Consider the following 25,700-nt stretch of genomic DNA (forward strand, 5'->3'; position numbering starts at 1 on the left):
AATCCAAAGCAGTCATAAAATTAATTAATTTGGACACATACTTTGCACACCACTGTTGGTTATAACAGAGTTGTGGCTTACAACTAGCACAGTCATAATAAGGAGAAAGCTTTTTTGCACAAAGCTGTAGGAACAGCTGCTTTGTTTGAGTATCTGGTTACTCTGCCTGGATAGGGTTCCTTGGCTATGCTACATTGTTTTCATTCTTTTCTGTTAATTTGAGCTGCGAACTAAATTGTGAAGCCAAAATAATAGAGGAGAGGCATCTAAGCATGTGGATAAAGAGAAAATGAGAAAATGTGTAGGTTTGGTTTGGTTCATTTTGATCAACTAATTTATTATTTTAACTAAAGCAATAACTAAATATGCTTTATATTATAAATCTACCTTTATGATGGAGGCATGATTTTTTATAACATATTTTTTTAAGTTTATTTATTCATTTTGAGAGACAGAGTGCAAGCAGGGGAGGGGCAGGGAGAGAGGGAGAGAGAGAGAGAGAATCTCAAGCAGGGATTCACACTGTCAGCACAGAGCCTGATGTGGGGCTTGAACTCACGAACCATGAGATCACAACCTGAGCTGAAATCAAGAATCAGAAGCTTGACTGACTGCGCCACCCAGGTGCCCTGATAACATAGAAATTTTAAATAATGCAATTACCGTATTGTGTAACAGCAGAGCACTATATACTTTAAAGTAGACAAACCATAGAGTTGTCTATAATAATACCAAAATTACGTTGAATTTGTTTAACATGAAGTACTGATACACCTTTACTAAAATAGAATGAGAAGTAGATTTGGTAGTTACTTGGTTTTCATGATAAATGTATTTATCTCAAACCAACAGCCATCGTCATTCTTAATGTTAACCACTAGGGAAATTCCCACTGAGATCAGAACAAGACATGGTTAGCTGTTATCTCCTCTGTTATTAAACACTGTTCTAGAAGTTTTGGAGAGAAGTAAAAAAAAAAAAAGAGGAGAAAAAATTATATTTTTCCTAAACAGGCATCACCTATGAATTACCTAACTAATTTAGAACAAATAGAAGAACAATATAATAGCTGGATACAAGATAAAAATACGAAATAAAGAACTCTCCTAAATGATAGCAATAATTAGTTAGAAAATACAGCAGAAAGAACATCCCTCTCCAATAACGTCCCTAACTCTACACACAAAAAAGACAAAATATATTGGAATACATTTGATAATAAACAAAGAACCTATATGTTTCCCAAGGCCTTAATATACGGAAAGAAAAATAATGTGTGCAGACAGGAAGGTTCTGTATTGTAAGGATGATCTTTTCCTTCAATTAGTGCCTAAGTTCCATGAAATTCCAGCTAGAACTGTCTTTTCTTGGCAGAATTTAACGAATGTATTTAAAAATTTCCACTTGGCCATGTCTTTCGCTGTCACAAGTGTTTAAGGAAATAACTGAATGTTGGCCGTAGGGCCCTACTAGCTGCTTGCAGGAACCTCAGTCAGATTCAGCCCTGAACCTCAGGGCTCAGGTTTGAGCCCTGGGTCTGCCACTTACTAGCTGGAAGATCCTGTAACTTTTTCTCTAGCAGACATTCAATAAATGGCAGCTATTGATGCTAATAATGATTTCTGATGTTTAATCTGTCCAAACTATCAACTTTTCCTAGGACTATCCTTAAGAAAAAACTTAAAGAAATAGTACACAATCCTTAAATATTCATTTTTGATAACGAATATAACAGCCAATTGGTAATCAAATAACCCTGGATTACCGTAATGGTGAACTCTTAAATGTTTTAAGATAGGAAATGCAAAGTTGTCTATAAGGTTAATATTTTACTGTAAAAAAATATTCATTAGCATATGTTTCTTAGGAGATGAAAAAATACTAAACTTGAGTTAATTTTTGAATGGACACACTGGATCAGGCCAGAAGTGATCTTTAAGAATTTAGCTCCCAGAAGTACAAATATATACAGTATTATTTTACTTTTAAATCTAGTAAGCTAATTATACCTTAACATATGCCAAATACATATCTTTCAAGTCTTACATTATGTTATAAAAACCACTCATTGGAGAAGGTCTATATTCCAGATATAAACTTAAAAAAAATTATTTCAAGTAGAGACATACATTTGCTCTTAAAAGTTGAGAGGAATGTAAAAAGAGCACAGTATTTTCAAAAATTTTCTTTGGTCTCGGCTTGGGGCCCTATTTTTTAAAGGCCAAATTTCCAGTTATGACAATGAATACAAGGCATTATCGAATCATGTCATAAATTACTCACTTTGCAGAAGCAAGAGCGGAACAAATCTGCAACGCTTCAGTCTAAGACATCCAGTCCACCTTGCTAGTTGAGAATTGGTAGGAACAACCCAAGTTTGGCTTATCTCTTTTCCAAGTTAGAAGTCTTCCTTCACAGAGTAGTGCTCTTGAAAGACGTAGGCAGTTACAGAGTCTGGAAACTTTATCTGCAGACTCTAGCAATGCCGCCCAAACTGTCCTGAGCTCTCCCTTGTGTTGAACTGGGAACTTCCACTGAGAAATCCCCTAAATTGAAGACTTCCTTATTTGTAGCTCTCAACAGCCAATCGTGGCAAGATATTGAAATGAAGTAAAGACTACCAGAAAATGTTCTGTAAACCACCCATGACTATAGCCCTGACTTCCTTCTGAATCAAAGATACTTTTTCTTGAATAGTTAGGGCATTTTAACAAAAATCCGGAAATTGTAAACACAAAAATATTTTTGTATGAAACACATTTTCATGCAAGAGAATTTTAAAGTTCATTTGATAAATGGCGCTTTTTTTTTTTTTTTGGCTTTTAAGAAGGCATTTTTCAACCTAAGTGGCATATTTATAAACAGCAGGTAATGACTAGACTTGAAGGTGGTTGTCTTTGCTTCAAGGCCTTCAGAGGTCACATGGATGAAGCCTGGTAATAATAAAGTTTATGCTGGATGCCAGAGCATCATCTCAGGGACTAATGAAAAAGGTGAAGCAAAAAAGGCTCTTAAGACAGCTTTCTCCTTGGGAGCTGAGGTGCCCTGTTCATATGGATGAGTGCATGTTCTAGCACACTGGGGAAATGCTCCACAAATGCATGTATTCTTCTCAGGCCACTTGGAGCAAAACATCGAGTTTTACATGCAAATGGAAGGCAGCATAGGCACCACAGACATTTTTCTTTGTTATAAAATTTTAGAGCTGGAAATGTCCTGAGACACCATATGTTCCATTTCCTTTTTATTACAGATGAGGAAACAGGAGAGGGTAAATCCTCAAAGTCACAAAGAAAGTTAGAGGCATCTGAGGCTTTGAATCCAAGTGCACTTTTTTTTTTTTTTTTTTTTTTTTTTTTTACTGTACTATGCTCTCAGCACAGCAAGTTATTGAGCAGGAAAATGACCGTAATCACAACAACAACAAAAGGTGGAGAGTCTCTGTTCAATTTCTGCATTTTGCAGATGAGGAATTTGAGACTTTACCAGAAGTTCCACGGTCAGAAGAATGACTAGAATTTAGAACTTCTGATTGTCAGTCTAGTTTCTTTTCTTCTCTCTCTTTTTTTTTAAAGACTTTTATTTTTTTAATTATTTTATTTTATTTACTTTTTGAGAGACAAGGTGCGAGTGTGCGAGGGGCAGAGAGAGAGGGAGAGAGAGAATCCTATGAGGAGAGAGAGGAGAGAGAAAGAGAGAGAGAGAGAATCCCACGCAGGCTCTGCACTGTCAACGTGAAGTCCCAAGTGGGGCTCGAACTCACAAACTGTGAGATTATGACCTGAACCAAAGTCGGATGTTTAACTGATTGAGCCACCCAGGCGCCCCTAGTTTCTTTTCTACTTTAAAACATTGCCTTCTCTTAAATTAGATGTTAAATAAGTCTGAGATATTTCTACCCATGATGACATTATTCTATGAAAAGGAAATACTTAAAAATTTTTAAAAATGTTTATTTATTTTTGAGAGAGAGAGATACAGAGAGTGTGAGTGGGGGAGGGGCAGAGAGAGAGGGAGGCACAGAATCTGAAACAGGCTACAGGCTCCGAGCTGTCAGCACAGAGCCTGATGGCTCCGACCCAGTGCTCAAACCCACCAACTGGGAGACAGGACCTGAGCTGAAGTTGGACACTTAACTGACTGAGCCATCCAGGTGCCCCTGAAAAGGAAATACTTTTTAAAATGTCTAAAATGATGAGTTAGCTTGTAATGAAAACCATTCCGTTTACTCATCTAACATGCAGTGAAATATTAATTTCTTTCAGCACTTTGTGTTTTACAAATTATCTTACTGATATCAAACATTAAACTCTCTTGCATACAACGGAAAAATAATCTAATACTGTAAGTACCACAAAATAAAACAGTGGAAGGAGAATTTTCTTCTCAAAATTTATATTTTCCCATGAGAAGAATTTTAAAAATACACCTTAAAAAAAAAGTGGTGCTGATGTCTTAACTGGGAAATGCCCTTTTGATCTCTCTATTCTGTGCCCTTTCCATTTTCTATTTACTTTGGCATGTGAGCTTGGCTGATGTCCAAGCGCCTGCAGAGCAGGCTAGTCCTGAGTACTTGGCCTCAACCTGGAGGGGCACTGGCTGCAAGAGGGTCTTGAGGCAAGACAGAGAAGCTGTAGTTAGAGATTTTTGAAAATCTTTTTGAGTGCATGGTATTTAAAACCTGTGCCACCAACTGGTTCTGGCTCTAGGCAGAACATGTGAGGCAGATGTAAGTTCTTAACTCTGTTGTCTTTAGCAGTTCCTTTTCCTATTCCCTCCCCCTCCTTTTTTCCTCTCAGAGCCATAAACCCCGTGACCAGGCTGATAGAAATGTGGAGATTACTGCAGGGGAGGAAGGAGCAAAATGGCACCAAGCCAATATGGCAAAGGTTAGGGTACGATGACCGGGGCAGGGGGAGATGGGAGGCTGCTCCAAGCCCAAATTAGAGAACGAGAGGCAAAAGTCAGGTTCCCATTCAGGCAGAGGAGAGTGGCCAAGGAGTTTCTAATCAAATAGTGAACATATAATGAACAAATAATGCCACCTTGGGGTGGCAGGGTTCTCAGGGCAGATCTGGGTGAAAGGTCTTCCTAAGAAGAATTCTAGGAAAGCAAGAGTCTTCCCTGGGAAAAGTGGAAGGCAGGAAGTCCAGTGCCCTTCACTGCTGACTGGGATTCAGGGATAGGTTCTCTCCTCTATGAGGGGACGCCAAGTACCTGCAACTCTGGCCAAGAAGCTAGTTAAACAGCTGGGCTGCATGGGATAGGTATCTGATTGAGCAACTTGGTTTAGATGATGGATCACATGGGAAACTTCAGGGTGGATCTTTGTTCCAGGCATGGTATTTGTAGAAGCGGTAGAATTTTCTAGCCTCCACTTGCTGGCAGGCTGATGTCCATTATAGGGCACATTATTTAATACAGATCTTCTCATTCACTGATACTATGGAATTTTAGAGGAGGTGAAAAGAAGTTCAGATGTTTTCCCTACCAATTTTTATTTCTTCTTATGCCTAATTTTGAAAGCTGCCAGACTGACAAGAAGTTAATGAACAGAGAGTATATCACCTCCAATCCCTGCGATATGCACTAGTTTGGCTTTAGGATGGGCATGTAAGAATGGTGTAATCAGAGACAACAAGAAGATGGGAAAGGAAAAGGAGGGTGATGCAGAAGGGGGTTTTTGCTGAGAGTGGAAGAGTGAATTAGACTTCATGCCTTTTCTAAAATATCAATTTAGGAAAATAGGGCAGACTGGGAGCAGATTCAATGTCATTAGTTAAGGAAAATGACAGTGCACCTTTTGATTGTGAAGATTTAATTATCCTTCAATTTTTTCCTTTCTAATCTGTTATGTATAATTTAGTAAGTCACACACAAAAGCAAAACCCATGGTACTTTCTTCAGGGTACAACGTGAACTATCTAACTTTCCATTAAAAATCTTATAAGTTAACAAAATTTCAGCAAGGAATAAATGCACCTCACTATAGAAATGTCTGCGTCTGATGTTATGCATCCTACTTTCTCTTTTAGTGGCCAGGGTAGTGATACATTTAGTTTATTGCCAAATAGCCTTTTTATTTTGATCTATATACTGGGATTTCTCCTGTCCAAGGTTAATGAGAACCACCGACCAAAAGAATGAGTCTCACAGGCATTTTCTTTCTAAACTGAGAAACCCTGAAAAATGGTTTAGATATTGGAACAAAGAAAATAAAAATTACTTGGCTCCTTCACAGAGATCCAGAATTTATAAATGGTAGAAAACAAATTTGCATTACTGGAAACATACTTCTTTTGGATTTATGAATTCATGAAATTGAAATTCCTGCGAGATGCTTAAAGTCATTAAGGTCGTCAATAATTTTCTATGCAAACACATACAGTACGGTAATTTAGTCCTGATATAGTTTCTAATATTAGCAGGATTAATAGTTCATACTTGTAATTTTCTATAAATGAGGAGATTTAAAAAAACCCATGTTAACCAATCTGTAACCTCTAAGACGCAATGACAATGAGATAGAAATTAGAGAGAAGAGAAAAGAGGGAGAGACAAAAAGGATAATCCATAAACTCTGGGTTTTTTTATGGCTTTAATAAAATAAGTCAAACTTTCAAAGACATCTGCCCTTTGGAAACTGTTTAGCTTGATTCCGGGGGGGTGGGGGGGGGACACTGGAAGGCTTAACTAGTTGAAGCTCACAGAAAGATTTCAAGACTCTTTGTGTGTTATTTGTTCTTTGGTTTACCAGTTGCCTTTGAATTTGTTCATATTTGGAGAGATGCCAGAGCCATGATGAAAGAGTCAATAAACACGGTTCTAAGTAAAATCACAAGCTATTGTTTGAGGAGGAAAGATTGAAGTAGTGCTGGAAGTGTAAGAGTAATTGTGTATGTGTGCATGCGTGTGTGTGTGTGTGTGTGTGTGTGTGTGTGCATGTTGTTTTTCATATAACCTGGTTGAATCCCTTCACTTCAAAGAAGGAGAAACAGACTCCAAGAGGTTGATTTTGTCAATATCAAGCAGCTGATTGATGGTGTTGACAGATTTCCACTGGCATTAGACAACCTAGTTCCAAAGTACTTGATCATCTCTGACTTTATAATTTGAGGATGCTGTAAAGGTTTGAAAGCTGAGTGGGATGTGATTAGAGAACTTTTTCTAATTACCCTATTGGTGTTGTGTTGTCATTGGGTTTCAAGTTTTAAAATATTGTTTGGATGGGGAAAAAATCCTAGAAGCACTGCTTTTCCATGCCATTCATTTATTCATTAGTCCTTCATTCACCAGTTGCTCTATGCTGATCGCCTCTGGGGAGAGGGTACCACAGAACCGAGCTTTTTGTTTAACACATCAGAGGAATTGAAAATCACCTCTTTGTTAAGAGGCATTGTAGCAGAAGCATTAAGCGCATAGATACCTGAGCCATATTGCCTATATTCCAGATCCTGATTCCATTCTTGAATAGCTTCTTGTCTAAATCTTATGGTACTTTTGAGGATCAAATTGGTGAGTATATGCAAAACATTTAAAACACTGAGCACATGGTAAGACTATATAAAAGGTTTTTTGTTATGTTCTTTATTCCTTGTCATATTTTTATTTACTGTTTCTGTAAAAATCATAATGTGAATATGTACAAGGACTGCAGGAACACCTGACAGAGGAAATTAAATTATTTAGCAAGATATTTTGGTTCATCTATGCAGCATCCATATTGACTTTTCTTATTCCCCCTTATAGCCTATGTACTGTTTGGGAAGCTAATTCCATTCCTGATACATGGGTAAGCAATGATCTTGGTGAATCCCAGTACTCTTGTTTGGAATACAGAGGTCACTTTCTCACTGAGAGTAAACAAGGATGCACAAAGCTTGTTATGTCTGACAGCCAGCCTAACTGTACAAAAAGCTTCAGCCTTAGGATAAGCCACCACTGGGTGTCCAGAAAGAGCGATAGACAAAAATGAATCTTTAATGGTATCTCTGAGTCTCTGAATCAATCAACTTTGAAGTTCCTGGCTTTGTTATTATGTAATCCCCAAAGTTTTTTTTTTATTGTTTAAGGTAGTTTGAGTTGGATTTTCTGTTACTCATAATTGAAATCTTGACATAATACTCATATAGTAAAAAAGAAGTCATGAATAACAGCAATAACCACACACACACACACAAATAGCCTTTTGGAGAATTTGCTACTTGGCAAGCACTGTCCTAGGTACTGATCTTTACAACAACTCCCTGAGACACGTATTCTCTTTCTCTGTCTCTCAAAGTTTGGAACTCTGAATACCATGTGCAAAATATTATGACTGCAGTTCTTATATTTCCAACATGACCTGTTTGTGGCCTATTTTGTGCTAATATTTTTGCAGAAACAGATGTATAAAGTCCAATTAAATCACAAAACTCCCAGAAGAAAACATAGGTGGCAAGTTCCTTGATATAGGTCTTGATGATTTTTTAGATTTGACACCAAAAGCAAAGGCAACAAAAGCAAAAATAAACAAGTGGAACTACATTATACTAAAAAGCTTCTGCACAGCAAAGGAAACCATCAATAAAATGAAAAGACAACTTGCTGAATAGAAGAAATATTTGTACATTATATATCTGGGAAGAGGTTAATATCCAAAATATATAAAACACTCATAAAATTCAGTGACAAAAACAAAACAAAACAAAAAACAAAAAACTCTGATTAAAGAAGTGGGCAGAGTATCTGAATAGTCATTTTTCCAAAGAAAACATACAGATGGCCAATAGACACATGCAAAGAGGCTCAACATTACTAATGATCAGGGAAATGCAAATAAAAATCACTTCATACCTGTTAGAAAAGCTATTATCAAAAGACAATAAATAACAAGTGTTGGTGAAGATGTGGGGAAAAGGGAACCCTTGTGTAACTAGTGGGGATTTAAATTGGTGAAAAAATTTCCCCCCAAAAGTTAAAAGTTAAACTACCATGTGATCAGCAATTCAATTTTTGGGTGTTTACAGATAAAAGAGAAAGCACTAACTCAAAAAGATACCTGCACCTCCATATTCATTGCAGCATTATTTACAATAGCCAAGATATAGAAATGATCTAAGTAGTCATCAATAGATAAATGGGTAAAGAAGATGTGGTATATATATACAACGGAATATAGTTGAGCCATCAAAAAGGATGAAATTTTGCCATTTGCAACAACATGGATTGATTGACCTCAAGGGCATTACCCTAAGTAAAATAAGCCAGACAGAAAAAAGCAAATACTGTATGATCTCACTTATATGTGGAACCTAAAAACAAACAAACAAAGAAACAAACAAAAACTGAGCTTATTGATATAGAGAACAGATTGGTGGCTGCCAGAAGTGGGGGGTCAAGGGTGGGTGAAATGGGTGAATAGAGTCAAAAAGTAAAAACTTCTAGTTATAAAATCAATCAGTCATGGAGAGGTAATGTACAACATGGTGACTATAGTTAATACTGTATTGCATACTTGAAAGTTGCTAAGAGAGTAGCTCCTAAAAATTCTCATCATTGAAAAAAACTGTAACTATATATGGTGATGGATATTAACTAAACTTATTGTGGTGGTCATTTTGCAATATATACAAATCTTGAATCATTATGTTGTACACCTGAATCTAGTATAATGTTATATGTTAATTATACCTCAATTTAGAAACCTAATTGGCCAGGGTCCCTCTTCCCTATTCCCATAGATAAATTTTTAAAAATGTTTGTTTGTTTATTTATTTATTTATTTTGAGAGAGAGTGCAGGTGAGCAGAGGTGGGGCAGATAGAGAGGGAGAGAGAGAGAGAATCCCAAACACCAGTAGTGCAGTACTGGTACAGAGCCTGACAAAGGGCTTGAAACCCCCAAACCATGAGATCATGATCTGAGCTGAAAACAAGAGTCAGATGTTCTGTTGACTGAGCCATCCAGGTGCCCCTTAGACAAATTCTTTGAACCTTTATTTTTTTAGGGACAAACATCTCTTATCCTCCCTCTTATATCAATCAAGGTCCAATCAGGAAACAGAAAACATACAGTAGTTTGAATAGGAAAAGTTTAATATAAAGAATTATTAACTATAGCAGCTGATGATCTATAAAGAGGTAAAGACAACTAAAAACAAAACAAAACCCTAGGACGCAGAGTACCTAAGGAAGGAACAACGTGGAAAAGAGCCTTCCTCTCCAAGGCTGAAATTCTGGCCACATTGGAAAGGATGTGGCTTCACATCACTGGATTACAGAGAATGTTGCTTGGTTGCCCGGCCAGAACTGATCCACAGATGCTGAGGAAAGAGGTTGAAACACTCCTCCTAAATGTAGGTGGGCCAAGACTGGGATGCTGACTTCTGACACAAATGAGACTCACTGGGAAACTGTCAATAGAGATGTTACTGAAACTTGATGGGAAGCCATCCATATGTTTGCCACTGAAACTCAGTGGGGGCGTGTGCCACTGGGTGAACCCCAAACGTAAAGCTGGAAGCAGTGAGATAGGAACCAGAAGAAGCAAATAGGAAACACCAGACTCAGAAAGTGAAGCCCTATTTCTCTCATAATGTCTCTCCAGATCCCTGTACTGACAAAGGTTACCATCATCTTCACTGAAAAGGAGAATTGTTTCAATATTTTAGCTCCATTTTTTCAGAGTAGACAATAAAGTGTGGCTTTGGAACTGGGAGACAAAATATTTTTAGCTGGCACACTTTTGAATGTAAGGGATTTGTTTTCATTATATTCTGTTATGTCAATATTTAACAGTAGCTTTTACTAAGCATATTATCTATATTACTTGAAGGTAGGTAAAACAGTGTTAACTACAAAATGTCTTTTCAGGCGTGGTCCCCACCAAAATCTTGGGGCTCACCAAATCGTCCTTGAGTGATGTCTGAAATAGGTTTGACCTTTATTTACAATACAAGACTTTGAACCCAATTAAATCTATCCATTAAGGAGAACCATTATATTGTTGCGGGCCATTAAACCTCAAGGTGGCTGAGACTCTAATGCTAACTATTGATAAGGACAATGAGAAATATTTGAGAAACTAGGTTGGAGGTGGTCACTGAAGAGGAACATGGCGAAGAATGAGGAGTCTATGAGTACAAAAGACAGTTTTACCCATTTCTCGATTTTGTCTAAACTGATTACGTGGAAATGAGGTAGAGGATATGATTTTTAAGAATAAGGGAAATTTGGCAGAAATACAGTTACTGGGAACTTTGTATATGATAGGGTGGCCTGTATCCTCTTAAGTGAAAGAATAAATGACTGAATGATACCAGAAGATGGAAAGTCCTTGGCTGCATACAGTGAATGAAGGGAAGAGTAACTCTCCAGTGCCTCAAATGTCAATCAACTCTAACATACCAATACTTCCTGATTCTAACCCCTGGCAGGATTGAGTTTCTTACACAGAGCTTGTTTATTAGGGGATAGGACACAGGAGATAATAGAGAAGAAAAGCAGGTAGAGTGAGGGTGAGGGCGTGAGAAGGAAGAATGTGAAGAAGGATGGCTGTGTTCAGGATGGCTGCACAGAGAGGGTTCCTTGCATTCTTGCAGTATGCAAGGAGGAGGTAGGGTTTTTAAGAAGAAAAAAATGAAGCTATCCAGAAACAAATACAATGTATTTAGTGTTTGATAGCATATTCATTTGGGACGTTCTATTTAATTGAATTAGCTGTCCTTTTTGCCCCAAGGTGAAACTTTCCCCTACAATTAGAAAACTTTCCTTTCTCTTCTGAACTTTTCTAGCACTGAGACTCTGAGGCATATAGGTTAGCTTATTTTATACATTCCTTCATTATTATAACTGTCCTATGTATTTTGAGAGCAGAGGCCATGACTTGTGTGTATTTTGTACCCTCACAAACAGCTAGAAGTGCTATGCCTTTGCTAGGCACTTGATAGTCCATGATATATCTGGGGCATAAAGAAATATAAGACTGGCTTTGCAACCTGACATTCTTTATTACTGCTGAATGGGTGGTCACACAGAATGAGTTTATATTACTGAAGGAAGAATTTCCTCTTTGGCATTATACATTAAGAAAAACTTTTTATGGTAGCAAGACTCTCATTCAAAGAAATAAGAAGTTAACGGATTTCATTTACTCCTCTCTTGAGTTGATTTCTACCCAGAAACTTGAGGAAACTACCCAATCGAATACCTTGGCCCAACCCACTTATAAGAATTATAGTACAAGACATTAAACAAAGAAATTTATGACAATACTTAGTATAAGGTGAAGTCATTGCTGGCAGGACTCCAGGCTTTCTTCCAAGATCCTCAATGTAATTTAAGGTATATGATGAGAGAGCCAAAAATAAATTAATAAAGAATATAAATAAACATATTTATTAAGTACTTCATTATGCCAGCTACCACATTGGTGGCAATATACAAATACATTACCTTACTGAGTCATCTCAACCACACCATGAAGTAAATTTTATTCTCATTCTGCAGATGAGAAAACAGAGGTACAAAAGTCATATAGCTACTAATCTGGAATCAGGATTAGAATCAAGTCTGGTCCAACTCTGGAACCTATGCTGTTACCACCACATGACGCGGTGTCTCTTAAGAAGAGAATCTATAATAATCAGAATCAGTAGAAAATGGACACATGTTAGGCCCATGACATGGGTATCCTCTAAAAGCAGGTAACAGGGGTGCCTGGGTGGCTCAGTTGGTTGAATGTCGGACTCTTGATTTTGGCTCAGGTCATGATCTCATGGTTCGTGAGTTTGAGCCCTGCATCAAGCTCTGCACTGACAGTACAGAGCCTGCTTGGGATTCTCTTTCTCTCCCTCTATTTCTGCTCCTCCCCTACTCTCTCTCTCTCTCAAAATAAATAAATAGGCATTTTTTTAAAATTTAAATTTTATTTTTTTAATTTACATCCAAATTAGTTAGCATATAGTGCAACAATGATTTCAGGAGTAGATTCTTTAATGCCCCCTACCATTTAGCCCATCCCCCCTCCCACAACCCTTCCAGTAACCCTCAGTTTGTTCTTCATATTTAAGAGTCTCTTATGTTTTGTCCCCCTCCCTGTTTTTCTATTATTTTTGCTTCCCTTCTCTTGTGTTCATCTGTTCTGTGTCTTAAAGTCCTTGTATGAGTGAAGTCATATGATATTTGTCTTTCTCTGACTAACAAATTTCACTTAGCATAATACCCTCTAGTTCCATCCACATAGTTGCAAATGGCAAGATTTCATTCTTTTTAATTGTGGAGTAATACTCCACACACACGCATACACACACACACACACACACACACACACACACACACACACAGGAATATACCACATCTTCTTTATCCATTCATCCATCGATGGACATTTGGGCTCTTTCCATACTTTGGCTATTGTTGATAGTGCTGCTATAAACATGGGGGGTGCATGTGCCCCTTTGAAACAGCATACCTGTATCCCTTGGATAAATACCCAGTAGTGCAATTGCTAGGTCGTAGGGTAGTTCTATTTTTAATGTTTTGAGGAAACTTCATACTGTTTTCCAGAGTGGCTGCACCAGTTTGCATTCCCACCAGCAGTGCAAAAGAGATCCTCTTTCTCCGTATCCTCGCCAACATCTGTTGTTGCCTGAGTTGTTAATGTCAGCCATTCTGATAGGTGTGAGGTGGTATCACATTGTGGTTTTGATTTCCCTGATGATGTTGAGCATTTTTTCATGTGTCGGTTGGCCATCTGTATGTCTTCTTTGGAGAAGTGTCTATTCATGTCTTTTGCCCATTTTTTTCACTGGATTATTTGTTTTTTGGGTGTTGAGTTTGATAAGTTCTTTATAGATTTTGGATATTAACCCTTTATCTGATATGCCATTTGCAAATATCTTCTCCCATTCCATTGGTTGCCTTTTAGTTTTGTTGATTGTTTCCTTCACTGTGAAGAAGCTTTTTATTTTGATGAGGTTCCAGTAGTTCATTTTTGTTTTTGTTTCCCTTGTCTCTGGAGACGTGTTGAGTAAGAAGTTGCTGCCACCAAGATCAAAGAGGTTTTTGCTTGCTTTCTTCGAGGATTTTGAAGGCTTCCTGTCTTGCATTGAGGTCTTTCATCCATTTTGAGTTTATTTTTGTATATGGTGTAAGAAAGTGGTCCAGGTTCATTCTTCTGCATGTCGCTGTCCAGTTTTCCCAGCACCATTTGCTGAAGAGACTGTCTTTATTCCATTGGATATTCTTTCCTGCTTTTTCAAAGATTAGTTGACCATACGTTTGTGGGTCCATTTCTGGGTTCTCTATTCTGTTCCATTGATCTGAGTGTCTGTTCTTGTGCCAGTACTATACTGTCTTGATGATTACAGCTTTGTAGTACAGCTTGAAGTCTGGGATTGTGATGCCTCCTGCTTTGGTTTTCTTTTTCAAGATGGCTTTGACTATTTGGGGTCTTTTCTAGTTCCATACAAATTTTAGGATTATTTATTCTAGCTCTGTGAAGAATGCTGGTGTTATTTTGATACATATTGCATTGAATATGTAGATTGCTTTGGGTAGTATCATCATTTTAACAATATTTGTTCTTCCTATTCAGGTGCATGGAATATTTTTCCATTTTTTTGTGTCTTCTTCAATTTCTTTCATAAGCTTTCTATAGTTTTTGGTGTATAGATTTTTCACCTCTTTGGTTAGATTTATTCATAGGTATTTTATGGTTTTTGGTGCAATTGTAAATTGCAATTCCTTGGGATCAATTCCTTGATTTCTCTTTCTGTTTCTTCATTGTTGGTATATAGGAATGCAACCGATTTCTGTGCCTTGATTTTATATCCTGAAACTTTGCTGAATTCATGAATCAGTTCTAGCAGTTTTTTGGTGGAATCTTTTGGGTTTTCCATATAGAATATCATGTCATCTGCGAAGAGTGAAAGTTTGACCTCCTCCTGGCCGATTTGGATGCCTTTTATATCTTTGTCTGATTGTAGAGGCTAAGACTTCTAATACTATGTTGGAAAACAGTGGCAAGAGTGGACATCCCTGTCTTGCTCCTGACCTTAGGGGGAAAGCTCCCAGTTTTTCCCCATTGAGGATGACATTAGTGTTGGGTCTTTCACATATGGCTTTTATGATCTTAAGGTGTGATCCTTCTATCCCTACTTTCTTGAGGGTTTTTATCAAGAAAGGATGCTGTATTTTGTCAAATGCTTTCTCTGCATCTACCGAGAGGATCATATGGTTCTTGTCCTTTCTTTTATTGATGTGGTGAATCACATTGATTGTTTTGCAGATATTGAACCAGCCCTGCATCCCAGGTATAAATCCCATTTGGTTGTGGTGGATAATTTTTTTAATGTATTGTTGGATCCAGTTGGCTAATATCTTGTTGAGGATTTTTGCATCCATGTTCATCAAGGAAATTGGTCTATAGTTCTCCTTTTTAGTGGGGTTTCTGTCTGGTTTTGGAATCAAGGTAATGCTGGCTTCATAGAAAGAGTTTGGAAATTTTCCTTCCACTTCTATTTTTTGGAACAGCTCAAGAGAATAGGTGTTAACCCTTCTTTAAATGTTTGGTAGAATTCCCCTGGAAAGCCATCTGGCCCTGGACTCTTGTTTTTTGGCAGATTTTTGATTGCTAATTCAATTTCTTTACTGGTTATGGGTCTGTTCAAATTTTCTATTTCTTCCTATTTCAGTTTCGGTAGTGTATATATTTCTAGGAACTGTCAATTTCTTCCAGATTGTCCATTTTATTGGCATATAGTTGCTCATAATATTATTTTATTATTGTTGTTATTTCTGCTGTGTTGGTTGTGATCTCTATTCTTTCATTCTTGATTTTATTTACTTGGGTCCTTTCCTTTTTCTTTTTGATCAAACTGGCTAGTGGTTTATCAATTTTGTTAATTCTTTTTTTTAATGTTTTATTTATTTTTGAGACAGAGAGAGAAAGAGCATGAACGGGGGAGGGTCAGAGAGAGAGGGAGACACAGAATCTGAAGCAGGCTCCAGGCTCTGAGCTGTCAGCACAGAGCCCGACGTGGGGCTTGAACTCACAGACTGTGAGATCATGACCTGAGCTGAAGTCAGACACTTAACCGACTGAGCCACCCAGGTGCTCCTCGATTTTGTTAATTCTCTCAAAGAACCAGCTTCTGGTTTCATTGATCTGTTCTACTGGGTTTTTTTTTGTTTTGTTTTGATAGCATTAATTTCTCCTCTAATCTTTATAATTTCCTGTCTTCTGCTGGGTTTGGGTTTTATTTGCTGTTCTTTTTCCAGCTCTTTAAGGTGTAAGGTTAGGTTGTATATCTGAGATCTTTCTTCCTTCTTTAGCAAGGCCTGGATTGCTATATAGTTTCCTCTTATGACTGCCTTTGCTGTGTCCCAGAGGTTTTGGGTTGTGGTGTTATCATTTTCATTGGCTTCCATGAACTTTTTAATTTCCTCTTTAACTTCTTGGTTAGCCCATTCATTTTTTAGTAAGATGTTCTTTAGTCTCCAAGTATTTGTTACCTTTCCAAATTTTTTCTTGTGGTTGATTTCGAGTTTCATAGCGTTGTGGTCCGAAAATATGCACAGTATGATCTCAATCTTTTTGTACTTGTTGAGGGCTGATTTGTGTCCCAGTATGTGGTCTATTGTGGAGAATGTTCCATGTGCACTGGAGAATGCATATTCCGCTGCTTTAGGATGAAATGTTCTGAATATATCTGTTTAGTCCATGTGGTCCAGTGTGTCATTCATAGTCATTGTTTCCTTGTTGATTTTTTGATTAGATGATCTGTCCACTGCTCTAAGTGGGGTGTTGGAGTTCCCTACTATCATGGTGTTATTATCAATGAGTTTCTTTATGTTTGTGATTAATTGATTTATATATTTGTGTGCTTCTAAATTTGGCACATGAATGTTTACAATTGTTAGGTCTTGGTGGATAGACTCCTTGATTATGATATAATGCCCTTCTTCATCTCTTGATACAGTCTTTATTTTAAACTCTAGATTGTCTGATATATGTATGGCTACTCTGGCTTTCTTTTGTTGACCATAAGCATGATAGATGGTTCTCTGTCCCCTTACTTTCAATCTGAAGGTGTCTTTAGGTCTAAAGTGGGTCTCTTGTAAATAGCATATAGATGGATTGTGTTTTCTTATCCATTCTGTTACCCTATGTCTTTTGATTGGAGCATTTAGTTCATTGATGTTTAGAGTGAGTACTGAAAGATAGGAATTTATTGCCATTATGTTGCTTGTAGAGTTGAAGTTTCTGGTGGTGTTCTATGGTCCTTTCTAGTCTTTGTTGCTTTTGGTCTTTATTTATTTGTTGTTGTTGTTGTTGTTGTTGTTGTTGTTGTTTTTATCTTTTCTCCTCTCAGAGAGTCCCTCTTAAAATTTCTTGCAGGTCTGGTTTAATGGTCACAAACTCCCTTAATTTTTGTTTGGGAAAATTTTTATCTCTCTTTCTGTTTTGAATGACAGCCTTGCTGGATAAAGAATTCTTGGCTGCATATTTTTCTGATTCAGCACATTGAATATATCCTGCCACTCCTTTCTGGCCTGCCAAGTTTCTGTGGATAGGTGTGCTGCAAACCTGATCTGTCTTCCCATGTAGGTTACGAACTTTTTTTCCCTTGCTGCTTTCTTTCCTTGCCTGAGTATTTTATGAATTTGACTATGGTATGCCTTGTCGATGGTCAATTTTTGTTGAATCTCGTGGGAGTCCTCTGAGCTTCCTGGATCTGTGTCTGTGTCTGTGTCTGTGTCTGTCCCCAGGTTAGGAAAGTTTTCCACTATGATTTGCTCACATAATCTTTTTCCCCCTGTTTCTCTCTCTTTCTCTTCTGGGACCCCTATGATTCTGATGTTGTTCCTTTTTAATGAGTCACTGATTTCTCAAATTCTTAAATTGTGCTCTTTTGCCTTAATCTCCCTCTTTTTTTTCTGCTTCATTATTCTCCATAAGTTTGTCCTCTATATCACTGATTCTCTGTTCTGCCTCATCCATCCTTGCTGCCCTGGCACCCATTCGAGATTGCAGCTCAGTTATAGCATTTTTTTATTTCATTCTGGCTAGTTTTTACTTCTTTTATCTTCACAGCAAGGGATCCTAATCTATTTTCGACTCCAGCTAGTATTCTTGTTATCATGATTCTAAATTCTGGCTCAGACATCTTGCTTGTATCTGTGTTGGTTAAGTTCCTGCCAGTCGTTTCTTCCTGCTCTTTCTTTTGGGGTAAATTCCTTCATTTCATCATTTTGAAGGGAGAAAAGGAATTAATGAGGTAAAAACCTTAAAATTAAAAAAATATTACAATTAAAAAATTAAAAACAAACACACACACAAAATTGAATAAATGATGCTAGATCCTAGATGTGTGTTGGCTTGGGTGTTGAAAGGGGCTTGATAGATTAGAGAAAAAAGGGGAAAGAGAGGAAAAAAAGGAAATCATTTGAAAATTTGAAAAAGTGAATACACTGAAGTAGATTAAAATCAAATGATGGAAGTAAAATAGACTTTGAAAAAAAATTACACAAAAGTAAAAAATATGGTAGAAAAAAAATTAAAGAAAATATTTTTAATAAAAGTTGAAAATAAAAATGAATTTTTTCTTTCTGTATTCAAGAAAAGGAAAAGAAACAAAAAAGAGAAAAAAGAAAAAAATAAAGAAAATTGAATAGATGGACTGGTGAACAGACTGAAATATGACTGAAATTACTTCGTTTTCCCCTAGAAGTCAAACTATGAAGCTCTTTATAGTCCATCAACTAAGCAAGCGGAGAGACTTGTGTTCCTGAAGAGCAAGGTTGGCCCAGTTGTGCAGGGCCTAGTGTAATGGCTCCATTCTCCACTAGATGGCGCTGCTTAGCTTACTGGGGTGGATTGTTCTGGCGCTTGTAGATGTGTGCACATGCGCAGGAGTGATGAAAATGGAGTTACCCATCTATCCAGTCTCTAGTATCAGGACTCTGATCTGCCCCATCAGCAACCTCGAACCTGTCCTTTGTATTCAGCTTCCGTCCACTCCCTGCTTTTACACTGTCTGTGACCAAGCCCCAGGCAGAACCTCCCTCCTGGGCTTTATCTCAGATGCAGCTGTTTTTCCTGACCTCCTATTTCTGAGGTACTGTGGCTTTGACCCGTTTAGCCCCTTTGCGGAAGGGTCTCACGGAGCAATGGCTGGGTGCTGGCCTCACCCAGTAATGTGTGTGGAACCATGCTGGTGCCGACTCCCAGAGACTGCGGCCGGGTGCCAGCCCGCTCCAGAAAAAGTTCACGCGATCGAGTAGCAGCAGCGTTTCAGGAATTATGGAAAATCGCAACTCACATCTGGCACCAGGCTTCACCCCCAGCGACCTTGTTCCAGCACCAGCAAAAGTGATTGTTCTCCTGGGTCCACTAGGGTCTTGCCTTTGGGGGACCCACACAGCCTCTACCAGGTGTCCTCCCAGCAGGGGAACCAGCTCTCCCCGCGTGGTCCAAAGACCTCCGGATTTCACTCTGCTCCTGGGGATTCGCCCTTCTCACCAGAGCACTGCCAGGTATGGAGCCGCGGAGTTTCAGACTCTGCACTCTCCCTGTTTATAGAGTCTTAATGGAATTTAAACCCTCTCCTTTCTCCTTTCTCCTTTCTAGCTCAGCCCCTGCAGCTTGTCCACTTTCTCTCCAGCTGCTTTTGGGGGGGTGCTTTTCGGGTATTCTTCCCCCTACCCCTGTCTCCGTTCTCTCTCTGCATATGCAAAAATGGTTCCCTGCCCTCCGTGGCTTCTCCCTCCCCCAGTTCACTTCTCTGCCCCGCCTACCTGCTGAATTCTGTGGTTCAGGTTGTGCAGATTGTTGCGTTAATCCTCAGGTCAGTTTTCTAGGTGTGCAGGATGGTTAGTGTCGGTCTGGCTGTATTTCATGGACTTGAGACACAAAAAAACTTTCATGCTGTTCCTCCATCTTGGCTCCTCCCTCAATAAATAGGCATTAAAAAAAAAATAAAAGCAGGTAACATTTCCGTGGGGATTGGGTTTGTAGCTTTGAATGAGATTGGCTGGAGTAGCGTGGGAGCTTGTCAAGGAAACTGCCTAGGTAAGAGCCACAGTCTTAGTCCAGTTGGTGGCCCAGCAGGTTTTGGGGGCAGTGAGCTGGTAAAGACTTTCTCCAGTGGGGCGCTCCTTGCCAGAGGGAGGGGGTGTGGTTTGGAAACAGGTAGTGTCACAGCTCGTCTAGCTCTGGAGCTTCGTAAATTTTTGAAGATAAAAGTAACTTAAATATTTATTTCTTGGAATTTCCCATTATATTTTTATATTTGTCAACTAGAGAAGGCACCTTGTGTAGACAATGCTATTTCTGAGGCTTTAGCGCGAATGGTTTGTTAATAGCTGAAAGCTCTAATTGAATAGAGCAAATCATGTTGTACTACTATGTGAGATACAGAGAGGAATAACATAATTGAATCTAGTGGAGAGGAGACAGATTAGAGGCAAGATCAGTTAGGAATAATTAGCTGACTGTAAAATTGGCAGAGTATGGGGACTGACTAAATGTGGGAAACCAGGGAAAGGGAGTTGTTGATAAGGCTACTGGATTTCCAGCAGGGTGATTGGGAAGTTGGTAATGCCCGTGACTGTGAGTGTAGCTGCTGTCCAAGCGCCATTTTAGCTGCCACACACAAATATGTCATTTTGCAGAATCTTCCCAACCATGCTAGAACCCAGATGAAAAGATGTAGAGAGAACAGGATCATGGTGGCAGAGAAGAGATGTTCAGTTTTATAGGCATGGCTATTCAGCAGTGAGTAGAGCATTTGTGTGGAGATATCCAGTAAGTAGTAGGGCATGAGATCTATCAGGATTTCCATCCACCCACTGAGTATTAACGAGGTAAGTCCTACCAAGAGGCTGAGGAGGAGACTTTAACTGAAGCTCTGTATCTTTAATCACCATTCTCTTTTGCAACTTTTCTACAAATGGTATGAGACTGAGCTTTCAATAGTCTCTCTTCTTCTCTATCTTCAGAAACACAATTAAAGCCTCAAAAGTAGTACTCCTTTCTAAACATGCACTTAAGTTAATGAGAAAAGTTCACTTATTTTATGTGGGGGTAAGTGTTTATTTTTCTGACACATGATAAGAAGCAGTATGAGGCTGCAATATTTCAGATATTATGGAATGTGAAGAGTTGAAGATAGAGAATTTTATTTCCTTTTTCTAGCAAGATGGTAAAATTTCTTAAAAAGATAGGGAACTGAATTTTAACTTGATTTTTTAGGTTAATTTTAAATTTGATTAAAGGTGTGGTTCAGAAGTTTTGTGTGGCTACAAGACCTACAGCATTTAAGTTAGTAAGCAGAAGAACTTTTTCCCTCCGCCAGCTGGTATTTTAGAGATGTTAATCTACTAGGACTGCCAAAACAAAATACCAGAGGCTAGGTGGCTTAAATCATAAAGTTATTTTCTCATAGTTCTGGAGAAAACCTGAAAGATGGAGATCTAGATGCTGGCAGAGATGGTTTCCTCTGAGGGCCATAAGGGAGAAAACTGTTCTAGATTTCTCTTCTTGGCTTGTAGATGGCTGCCCTCTTGCTTCCTCTTCCCACAGTGGTCTCTCTATGCAGACATGCCCCTGACTTGTGTCCAAATGTCCTCTTTTTATAAAAATACCCATCAGGTTGACTTAGGGTTTTCCCAAACAGCCTCATATTAACTTAGTCGCCTCTTTAAAGTCCCTCTCTCCAAATACAGTTACGTTTTGAGGTACCGGGGATGAGGGCTTCAACATATGAATTTGATGGGACATAATATAGCTAATAACATTATATGAGCTGAACTTAATTTCTTTTCCCACCACTGCTTTTTATCTGTACTTATTTCAATTTTTCCCTGACCCTTGATGAAGTCTGGGTAAGTCCTAACATGTATCCAGTCCCCTTGCCGTATTTAATGCAAAGTCTTCTTTTAGGTTTTAAAAGTTCTTTTTCTAGGGGGTGCCTGGATGGCTCAGTTGGTTGAGCATCTGACTCTTGATTTCAGCTTATATCATGATCCCAGGGTTATGGGATCAAGTCCTGCATCCGGCTCCATGCTGAGCATGGAGCCTGCTCGAGATTCTCTCACCCTTTGGCCTTCTCCCTAACTTGTGCTCTCTCTCAAAAATAAAAATAAAAATAAATAAATAAATAAATAAATAGTATTATTCTATATAAACAACAACAACAAAAAACTTTTCTCCCAGCTTTACTTCAGGACCTGCAGTAAGAAAAGGGGCAAAAGAGGACATGTAGACCTCTTCATTATTTTCTTGTCTTGCTCTTTCATTTCCCAGTCTCCTGTCTATGTTACCTCTGCATCTTCCAGACATGGGTGCAGGGTTGTGAGGAGGGAGGAGAGGTATGGGACAGAAGATGTACTACTGGTTGGCTGGAGTGATCATTTGACTCTGGGTGCCTCTTGTAAGACAGATACCCGGTTGTCTTGAGACATTTGTCATGTCCCAGGTGTGAAAAATACAATCTCTATCTGCCTTGTTACTATGACTCCTCAGTCCCTGCTTCAACAGTACATCCTACAGAGACTCTGTTTTGGGACCTTGACTTAACCTCATTACCTCCCACAGTGTCCACTTGGACCTTCATTGCTCTGCTCAACTCTAGGATCCACAATGATCCTCTCTCCTTGCTCTGTTTTCAAGGCCAGGTCCAGGTTGGACTCTTGCTTCTAAACTTTTCCAGGTAAGAGTCTCTGTACCCCATTAACTTTGGTGGACACAAGCCAGGCCCCTGACAGATTCTCTGGAAGCTCTCCTCCTTATCTGGCTTGAAGGGTTGTGTGTTTGTGAATACTTTTCTGAATTCTACCATGAGATGGGTAGAGAGAATGCACTACGTGCTGACTACTCTCTCTGAACAACTCTCCGCTATTCATCACTTTGCCTCCTTTTATTTTTGGGATTGAGTTTCTAGATCAACTTTTTTTGGGTGACCCCAAAGCAAAATTATAGGTAATGTGGCTGTTCATAGTGTTCTCTGCTCTGGGGCTTTAGAGGAGAATCAGAGGCAACAGGAACATGCCTACTTATACTGCTATATAGGTCAGTAATTTTACTATTGAGATCATTTAAACACAAAGTTTAGACGTAGTGTATATCTAAAACAGAACAAGATGGCTTAATTTCCAGACCTGTCTTCTCAGAGTATTGCTTCCGTCAATATGGTTGGACCAGTTTAGGGTGTGGATTAGTCTCAGATCCTTTCATCATTCTTTCGGGGTGGTTCCCTCCATACAGGCAAATGGATAGACTGAGCACATTGGAGTTATTTTGCAGGCTACAGTTCACAAGGAGACCATTTCCAGAAGCCCTGTTTAAGGTCTCTTAGGCATCTTTCCTAGAAAGCTGGAATGAAGAGGCTTCACTTAGCATCCATTGATGTCTGATCTTTTGAGTTCCTTATCCTCAACTAATGGCCTAATTCTGATCTACTGTATTCTGAGTTTTGGCATGACCACCAGACTCAAACAACCTGCGTTCCTGTGCTATTTCTGCTTTACTCTTGATAAAAACCTGGGCCTGATTTCTGCTTCTCCTTTGCTTGGGATCTGGTGTCTGGGGCCTTGAATTTGCTTCACTATGATTCATCCTGTTGTCACGACACAGAAGGAAAGATCCTGCCAGTGCTTTCACAGTTTGCTAACTAATCAAGATTTCAAAGGTTAATATATCTAATTCCAAAAGTCTTTTCTTTGATTTCATCTTTATTATTACTGAAGTCATTTTTAAAACATGGGAGAAGACATAGTTTTGCCTTCTCTTCAAAGACAATGCAAGTTTTGAAAAATGATGAGAAAATTAAATCCTGACAGAGACTCAGAATGTTGTCCCTCTTCTAGGTACTTATACTGTGTGAGCTGCTCATAAGTGCAGCCCAAAAGTGTAAAACAGTCTGCAGCAACTTAATGGAAATCAGAGATTCTACTCCTGGAAAAACTGAAAAAAGGAAAAAGCTCTTTTTGTCCATAACCTGGCATTTCCTCGATAGTTAGAAGATTGCCATGGCTTGGACATGATAGAACTTATCAATATGGACAAACAGATGGGAGAAGGAAGTGGAGTTGGGAAAAACATAGAAAGTGGACCTCCAGGACCAGCTTGGTGTTGACCACACAGAGCACAAAAAGCATGATATGCACATGAGTGGTTTGGGCAGGTATTTATTTTCAAACCTGGTTCAGAAAGAGCCTACTCATGCCTTGAGCAAAGACCCTAGTCTGTGTCATTGATGAGAAAAACATTACCTGATGTCAAAAGTTCCAGTCACTTAGGACTATAGTACCCAAAGGACAGTTGTCTATAATAAAGTTTTGACCAGGCCATATGAAATGAGAAGGATAATGTAGTGATTTTTCTTTAAACCTAAATTCATTTATTTTAAGGAACTGCTTTTTATTCTGAGATTTGTTCTCTCTTAGTTTATTTTTTTGGTATCAATATGTGTTTTTTTAAAAATAAAACAACAGTGTTAGTGAATAGTAGTTCTTTGTTTTTATATCTTTGCTTAGTAAATGAAAGATTAACAACCTTATATTGGTCCCCAAAATGTTTTTGAAAATATTACTAGTTTATAAAATTGAAACATTCTGGAAGTTTTGAGATAAGCCACAACACTATTTAGTGAAATACCCTTGACAAAGAAACAGGAAACCTAATCAGGAAGAGACCATGTTCTTTGGATGGTGGCAAAAAGAGTGTGGGACAAAAATGGCATCAAATTTCAGACCCAATTCCCTAAGCCAGCAGCAGGTACTGAGCCTGTCATAAATATCACCTATGGGTTTCCTATCAATGCTATTTCTGAATACCATTTGAAAATGTTGTTTTCTTATTATTAACAGTAAATCAGGAAGACAACAATCAAAGATTTTATAAGAAGTATTGATAAAGTACAAATTATAATTTTATAGTTACAGATAAAATGAATAGTTAATGTTATCGTAAGTGTGTGAGCACTTAAAAACACTAGTTTATCATCACTGATTGGTTAGTGTCACAAAGAAAGAGATGCTATTGAATTATCTGGCAAGGCTGAACAAAATCAGCTCCCTTTAGGAAATGCCCCTACTTGGAGCCCATGGTTTCCTCCTCTGAACTCCCATTATGTTATATCCCTATCAGGGATGCCAATATTGGATATTGGGTAGGTCACTGCTCTGGAACAATTCTAAGGCTAAACATGGGCTCAAAGAAATAGAATGATATGAATGGTCATTGATATCTGCCAAGGAATCTGAAAGAGAAGTAGTGGACATATTTGTGGTGACGATGTATTTGGTATATTTGCCATGTCAGGTCAATGCTCCATAGCATATACTGCTCCAGATTGTACTTACCTGTGTATTTATACAGAAAACTGTTTCTCATCATAATGCCTCCTGTGAATCGAAGATAAAAGTGGGTTTTTGTAAAATGGATTGTGCTTTTCCATTTGAGCCATGCTTTAATCAACAAAGAATGTCTCGCAAAAGAAAAATGGTCTTGGAACAATAGAATTGTGCTCCGCCCTAGAATTTAGAGATGAAAAAAGCGTTGATGTCTTTGCTAAGTAAGTGTGGTTGGCTGATCAGCAGCAGCAGCGCCATTAGACTAGTCAAACTACAGAATTTCAGGGCCCTGCCTCTCCATTTCTCAACCAGAACCTGCAATTTGACAATATCCCCAGGCGATTCTCGTTCTGTTGAGGAA

At 38.5% G+C, this 25,700-nt stretch overlaps 1 protein-coding gene across 1 annotated transcript in view; it reads right to left on the bottom strand.

Moving 5' to 3' along the window:
- The window catches only part of TANK (TRAF family member associated NFKB activator), a 94,383-nt gene extending 91,863 nt beyond the window's left edge, over positions 1 to 2,520 (bottom strand). Inside the window, exon 1 of the mRNA XM_049615594.1 lies at positions 2,284 to 2,520. The gene's annotated coding sequence lies outside the window, so the exon portion shown is untranslated. The remainder of the gene's footprint in view (positions 1 to 2,283) is intronic.
- Positions 2,521 to 25,700: the final 23,180 nt, after the last annotated feature.

This window comes from Panthera uncia (assembly GCF_023721935.1).
Source record: "Panthera uncia isolate 11264 chromosome C1 unlocalized genomic scaffold, Puncia_PCG_1.0 HiC_scaffold_3, whole genome shotgun sequence".
NCBI classification, from domain to species: Eukaryota; Metazoa; Chordata; class Mammalia; order Carnivora; family Felidae; genus Panthera; species Panthera uncia.